Genomic DNA, 7050 nt, shown 5'->3' with positions numbered 1-7050 from the left:
TCACAAATCAGTATTCTCACTGCAGTGTATACGGGTTCCTCTCCCGCTGCGCCCGTCCAGCATTTCTGTCTTAGAACACAGAAATGGCACAAGTCCTTCCTGCTTACGTCCACTGGTTACAATCCGTCAAGAGCCACAGCTCAGTGGGAGAGGAAGTGCTAGTCTCACAAAGACTTGAAGAGCCAGAAGGGGGATACCCAGGGCACCCCCACATTCTCAGAGGCTGAGGGGAGGAGTCCACAGCTGGCCATGAGAGGAAAGTGGAGTCATCCCTGTGGCCCCTGCCTGAAGGACAACACTGCAGAGTTACAGACTAATGGCTGTCTGTCCTTCAGGCTTGCAGTGAGCCGCAGGGGAGGGAACCGCCAGTGCGCGAAGGGGAACAATATCCGTCCTGAGTGCGATGCAAAAATAAAATAAAATAAAATACAACAAAACTTGAGCTTGAGGAAGATCTTGCTGCTGTTGCAGAAATTTGTAGTTTGAGAAGGGGTGAGCCGGCCCCGGAGGAAGCTGACCCGGGGGGAAGCCGGCTCTGGAGGAAGGCTGGGGACACTGAAGCACCTCAGCCAGGAGTCAGGAAATCGCTGCCCTCAGAGTTGAGCCAATTCTATGCCCTCATTCCATTGCCTTGATTCTGTTTGTGTCCTGAGATACAAAAGAGGTCAGTGGCTTTTAACTGTTTACAAATAGGATGTGATTGTAAATGTGCAGTTTGGTTGTGTTTGAATTATGAGATCTTCAGATGATAAACCATGGCTTTTGGGCTGCTCAAAAAAAAAAAAAAAAAAAAAAAAAAGAGTTGAGTCAGAGTCAATTCTAAATGCCAACTGATAAGAGGGATAGAGTAATGGCCTAAGGGAATATTTGAGGTTTCTTTTAATTGTTTGGAATCATTTCAGACATTTATATAAATGTTTGGCCATTTTCACACCCTAATCCCCTTCTTCTTCCATTGAAACCCGTTTGCCAAGTCCCCTTTCTATCGCTGTCTTCTCGGTGTATGAGCCACTGTATTTAATTAGGGTTGCTTGCTCCAGGACCAGGAAACTTACTAGTGGTTACACCACTGAAGAAGCTGACACCTCCTCTCCCAACAACTGTTAATTACCAATAATATCCATGAAGCCCATCTCCCGTCAACAGCAAAATATTGATGGGCCTGTGGTGGTTTACATATGCTTGGCCCAGGAGGTGGGACTATTAGGAGGTGTGGCCTTGTTGAAGTAGGTGTGGCCTTGTTGTCGGAAGTGTGGGCGTGGGCTTTAAGATCCTCCTTCTATCTGACTGGAAGCCAGTCTTCTAGTGGCCAGCAGATAAAGATGCAGAACCCTCAGCTCCTCTTGTGCCACACCTACCTGGATGCTGCCATGCTCCTGCCTTGATGATATTGGACTGAACCTCTGAACCTGTAAGCCAGCCCTATTTAAATGTTGTCCTTAGAAGAGTCGCCTTGGTCACGGTGTCTGTTCGCAGCAGTAGAGCCCTAACCAAGACACGGCCCAACCTTGTGCAGGTCTTGTGAAGATAACACAGCTGCAGTGAGGTCACTCTGTCCAGATAGCATCCTCTTCATGCCCATCTCTCCATCCTCTCACTCTTAAAACCTTTTGTCCCCTCTCCTACGTATTTTTTGATATGTATTTGTCTTTATCTTACATGTCTTTTGCCTGCATTTATTTTTGTATATCACATTCATACAGTGCCTATGGAAGCCAGAAAGAGGCATCAGATCCCTTGGCATTGGCATTACAGACAATGGTTGAAAGCTACCTTGTTGCAACTGGGAACAAAACCTCTGCACAAGCTGCAAGTGCTCTTGACCACTGACCCCTCTCTCCAGCCCCACTGTGAAGTTCCTTGAACCCTGTAGAGGTGGACGCAGATGCCCTGCTGAAGGCTTAGCTCCTCACCATCACTGTCCACTTCCGCCAGTCACAGATTTCTACATCAATCAATGCCCACAGCACTACAAAGCTTCTCTGGTGATTTGGGATTTCATTTTTAAGAAAAACTATAGACATGCATATTTGCACAATCATGTTCAAAGACAAAGTCTAAATATATCAGTGGGGCCACTTCATGGAAACAGAATTGTGGGAGGCAATAACAATAACAGCGGGTGTTTCTAGCTCTTTCTGTATGCCAGGCATGTCTTCACATCCCCTCCAGGCAGTTTGCTTGAATCTCTCTACAGAACACCCTGCCACCCAGGTTTGCCTCAAGCTTACTGTAGTTTTGCCTCTGCTCCCAGCACACTGCAATAACAGGCACGTGCCGCAGTGCCCAATTTCAATTTTTGTTCTACTGTGATAGAGCTGTTTCCATTGTCTCTGAGACCCTTTTCTAGATGAGCATACTGAGGTTCAGGGTCTCATTCATTTGAAAAATGTTTTGTGTGAAGACACGGAGCTAGATTGCAACCTGGGCAGGCATCCTATCCTTACTTTTTGCTGTTCTGCAAGAAAAATAGTAGTTTAACCAGGGGGGAGGTCCTTGCCTTCTAGAACTCAATCTTGCCTTCCAGGACCAAATCCAGGTACCCAAATCAAGATGGCCACTGTGGATATTTCAACACACATACGGCTATACCCGGGGAAGCAGGCTGGTCGGAGTTGGGCTCTCAGAACTATCTGACTAGGTGGGGTTTTTTTTCTCTTTAATTTTAGTGGATAAAATGAAATGGAGTATTTGCAGTTTGGGTCAAAACTGGGAGGAGAAAAAAGCACCTGTTTCTCCTTACCTTACCCCCAACAGTGTTTCAGTTTATAGAGAAGATAAAACAAAAAGCTACTGGGTGAGGGCCCCCTGGCCCCAGGGTAGCTCTGTAAACTGAGTTGCATCTTCTGATCTCACAGTGTTGGTGTTAATACCAGGTGGAGAAGAAATACCACCTACCCAAATCATCATAGCCAAATTAATTAAAGCAAGCAATTAATTAAGGCAGCCCGTCTTATTCATGTACATAGCCTGCCACCCCCTATGGTGGGGTTTGAGAGGTCAGCTTTGGATGTGAAGAACACAAGGCTTTTTAACTCAGAGGTAAGGGATTTCCAGATATGAGATTTGGTGGGTCGAATAGGTACAGTTATCAGACCAAAACATCATAATAAGCTAGTCCTAACAACCTCCTGAAACACAGACATGGTTACAAGGTAGGCGTAACAACAGGTAGTCATAACAAGATAGCTTTAACAACCTTATTGAAACAGAGGTAGGCTTGAAAGATGGTTATAAACAGCTTTGTGAAACAAAGACACGATTCCTGGAGCACACAATGTAGACCGTTTGTACTTGAAGTTACAGGTCGGGCAGAGCCCAGTCCCGCAGAAATAGAGCTTAAATCATAAACAGGAATGAACCTAGTTTGTCCTTACTGTAAGACGGATTATAAGCCTATGCTGGCTATGGTTGGCTGCAAGCATTCTCATCTGTATCAATAAGGCTCTGGCAGAGCCTCTCAGGAGAACAGCTATATCAAGATCCTGTCAGCAAGCACTCACATTTTTAAGTTTTATACCAAGATACTATTTCATTTGTACCCTCTAGAAACTTTCTTCTCTCTGTGTAAATGGTTTCAGAACTCTCCTCTTCATTCTTTGAACTAATTTCTATTTGACTCCTTTACTTGGTGTTTCTTAGGGCTCTACTGCTGTGAGCAGACACCATGACCAAGGAAAGTCTTATAAGGACAACATTTAATTGGAGCTGGCTTACAGGTTTGGAGGTTCGGTCCATTATCATCAAGGCAGGAGCATGGAAGCGTCCAGGCAGGCATGGTGCAGGAGGAGCTGAGGGTTCTACATCTTCTGAAGGCAAACAGGAGAAGACTGGCTCCCAGGGAGCTAGGATGAGGGCCTTAAAGCTCATGCCCACAGTGATACACTTCCTACAACAAGGACACACCTACTCCAACAAGACCACACCCCCTAATAGTGCCACTTCCTGGGCCAATCATCACTTGCAATGATGAGAGTACTGAAGGAAATCAAAAATGGAGATCCAAAGCGTAGACTGGAAATGGGGTCTTTTAACCATTGGTGTTTAAATCTTCCTAATAGTAATACAGCAAAATCTCGATCCAGGAATCTAGTTACATCATCCTCTGTCTTATGATGTGTAGATGTCCGAGTGGAGATTTTACTCCTGTGCTGTATCTTTTTGCACCTGTTGGAATGTGTGAGTCCTTTGGGTTGAAGTTCCTCCTTCCTTTCTCCACAATGTCTTGTTTTCTCTGATATGAATCCTACAGATCAGTTATTTTCACTTGGATTTATGTTAGCAGGAAGAGCTGACTACAGTAATGACTATGGTCCCTTGACCAGACTCTCAGTGTGGACTGCACTAGGAGGACTGTTCTCTTTGGTCATGTTCCCTGGGATGTTTGTAACCAGAAACCCCAGGGTCCTGTTCGTCCATACAGGAGTAAGCTGCTTTGCCAAGCTGAATTCACGTCATCAGTGTCACTCTTTGAGGTTCCTGAAGGTGCAGTCACAGAATGCCCCAAGTCAAGAGTCTTTAGGAAACGGCACTCAATCATTTCTACATCAATAGCCACATTAGAAGCCCCATTTCCAGTCTTACTTTGGATATCCAGTTTTTATTTCCTTTAGTATTTTCATCATTGCAAGTTCTCACCTTCCTTACTTGTGGGCCCTGGGTACCACCCCCCCTGCAGCTCTATGTGCAAACCACCACCATCACTGTCACCAAGCCCACCCTTCCCATCTTTATGTCCCACTGATCTCTGAGGGTTGGAGCTCCACTGCTGTCTTCAGAGCTGTGAAAGGTTAACTTTTGATTTATGCAAAATTTTACTGGCAGTATACACCTTGATTTTATTATTACACAGGTATTCTTGTATAAAAATAGCACACATCACATATCTCAATAAATATGTAGTCATGTCACTAATAAAAACAAAAATGGACATCTTGGCTGATATTAAAAATGATGGCTTTCCTCAGCAATTAGAAACAATGAATTCACAAAATTTTTAGGCAAATGGTTTGATCTGGAAAATATCATCCTAAGTGAGGTAACCCAGTCACAAAAGAATACCCATGGAATGCAATCTCTGATAAGTGGATATTAAGTAGCCCAGAATCCCTGAATACCCAAGGCACAAATCGCATAACAAATGACTCCCATGAAGAAGTATGGAGAAGGTCCTGATCCTGGAAAGGATTGATCTAGCATTGGAGGGGAATATAAAGACAGAGAAAAAAAGGAGGGAGGTGATTGGAGAATGGATGGAGAGAAGAAGGTTTATGGGACATATGAGGAGGGGGGATCCGGGAAAGGGGAAATCATTTGGAATGTAAACAAAGAATATAAAAAATAAAAATATTAAAAGAAAAAAAATGATGGCTTTCGACAGTAATAAGAGTAACCTCGTAGGTGCTGCTGGCCCAGGGGGTGCGCTGGCGAGGGTCAGGAAGCTGCACCCTGTTTTCCATCTCAGGAGACCCTAGCACATCAGAGCACCAGAGGGAGGAGGGCCCTGAGGACCCACCCTGGCCAGGTCCACGGTCTCCCCAGGAAGCTGGACTCTGGGGGGAGGGGGGAGACTCCTAGAGCCTGAGCAGAACCTGGAGCCAGCCACGCACCCCTGCACTTCCAATCAGGGGCACCCTGGGAGCATTCCCCGTGGGCATGCTGCCCGCCCTCCATGCAGCCATGAGCAAGACAGTCATCTGTTCCAGCCAGGCTACTGTGATGCTTTATGATGACAGCAACAAGCGATGGCTCCCTGCTGACACCGGCCCCCAGGCCTTCCGCTGTGTCCAGATCTACCACAACCCCACTGCTTCCGAGTTGTTGGCAGCAAGATGTAGCCTGACCAGCAGGTGGTTATCAACTGTGCCACCATTGGGGTGTCAAGTACAATCTGGCCACTCCCATCTTCCATCAGTGGTGAGATGCCCACCAGGTCTGGAGCCTCAACTTCTGCAGCACAGTTTGCAGTCAGCATGACCAGCGCCCTACAGGCCTTGGAAGGATGTGGGCCTCCCCCACCCCCACCCCCACCCCTGGCCCCAGCACTCCCTGCCTGCTATGCCCAGAATGTCCCCTCCCCAGAGGAGCTGGAACAACAGAAAAGGCAGCCTGAGCAGATGGACCGCTGGGTCTCCAAGGAGGCCCACCTGCTCCCCCAGCTGGGGGCCCTCCTCCCCCTCCAGGACTTCCCCCTCCTCCGGGTTCCCCTCCACCCCCAGGTCTGCCCTCATCAGGGGTAATGGAGCAGGTCACAGAGCAGGGGCAGCCCCACCCCCTGCACCCCCACTCCCTTCAGCACAGGGCCCCAGTAGTGGGGGTTCCGGGACCCCAGGCCTGGCTGCTGCCATCGCTGGAACCAAACTCAGGAAAGTAAGCAAGCAGGAGGAGGCCTCTGGGGGACCCCTGGCCCCCAAAGCTGAAAACAGTCGAAGCACTGGTGGGGGGCTTATGGAAGAGATGAACGCCATGCTGGCCTGGAGAAGGAAAGTCACACAGGTTGGGGAGAAGCCCCCCAAAGACCAGTCAGCCAGTGAGGAGCAGGAGGCCCGACTCCACGCCCAAAGTGAACCTGTAGAAGGGAGACCAGCACAGCCTTGCCCCGGATGAAGTCATCCTCCTCTGTGACTACCTCCGAGCCACACCCTCTATGTGCAGCTCCAGTGATGACTCCAACTTGGACAGGGCGAAGCAGGAGCGTCTGGAAGAGGTGCAGAAGGAGCTGGAGAAAATGAAAGGGGAAATAATCAAAGTCTTTGTCCAGAAGCTGAGGAAGCGGGCTTCTCCTTGACTACAGGAACCCAGAAGTCCTGTTTCGCCTTTCTGTACTTCCTGCCTGGCACCTGCTTTCCCTGCCTCGACTTGACCAAGAGTTACACGAGAATGTGTTGTCCCCCACCAGCTCCCACTTGGAAGATTCCATAGGGGGTGTGGCTTCCTGTTGCCATGGCCACGCTCGCTGCTGATTGGATAAGGAGGTCCCAACCCCTTTGCTCCCTTTGGTCCTTCCCCTTGGGGCTGGTTCCTCTGCTGGGGATGTACCCAGTAGTAACC

At 48.1% G+C, this 7050-nt stretch overlaps 1 pseudogene; it reads left to right on the top strand.

The window, feature by feature from the left end:
• Nucleotides 1–5679: 5679 nt before the first annotated feature.
• On the top strand, nt 5680–6787 carry LOC127683311 (vasodilator-stimulated phosphoprotein-like; annotated as a pseudogene).
• The last annotated feature ends 263 nt before the right edge of the window (nt 6788–7050 follow it).

This window comes from Apodemus sylvaticus, chromosome 1, assembly GCF_947179515.1.
Source record: "Apodemus sylvaticus chromosome 1, mApoSyl1.1, whole genome shotgun sequence".
Taxonomy (NCBI): domain Eukaryota; kingdom Metazoa; phylum Chordata; class Mammalia; order Rodentia; family Muridae; genus Apodemus; species Apodemus sylvaticus.
This window is presented reverse-complemented; position numbering and strand designations above follow the sequence as displayed.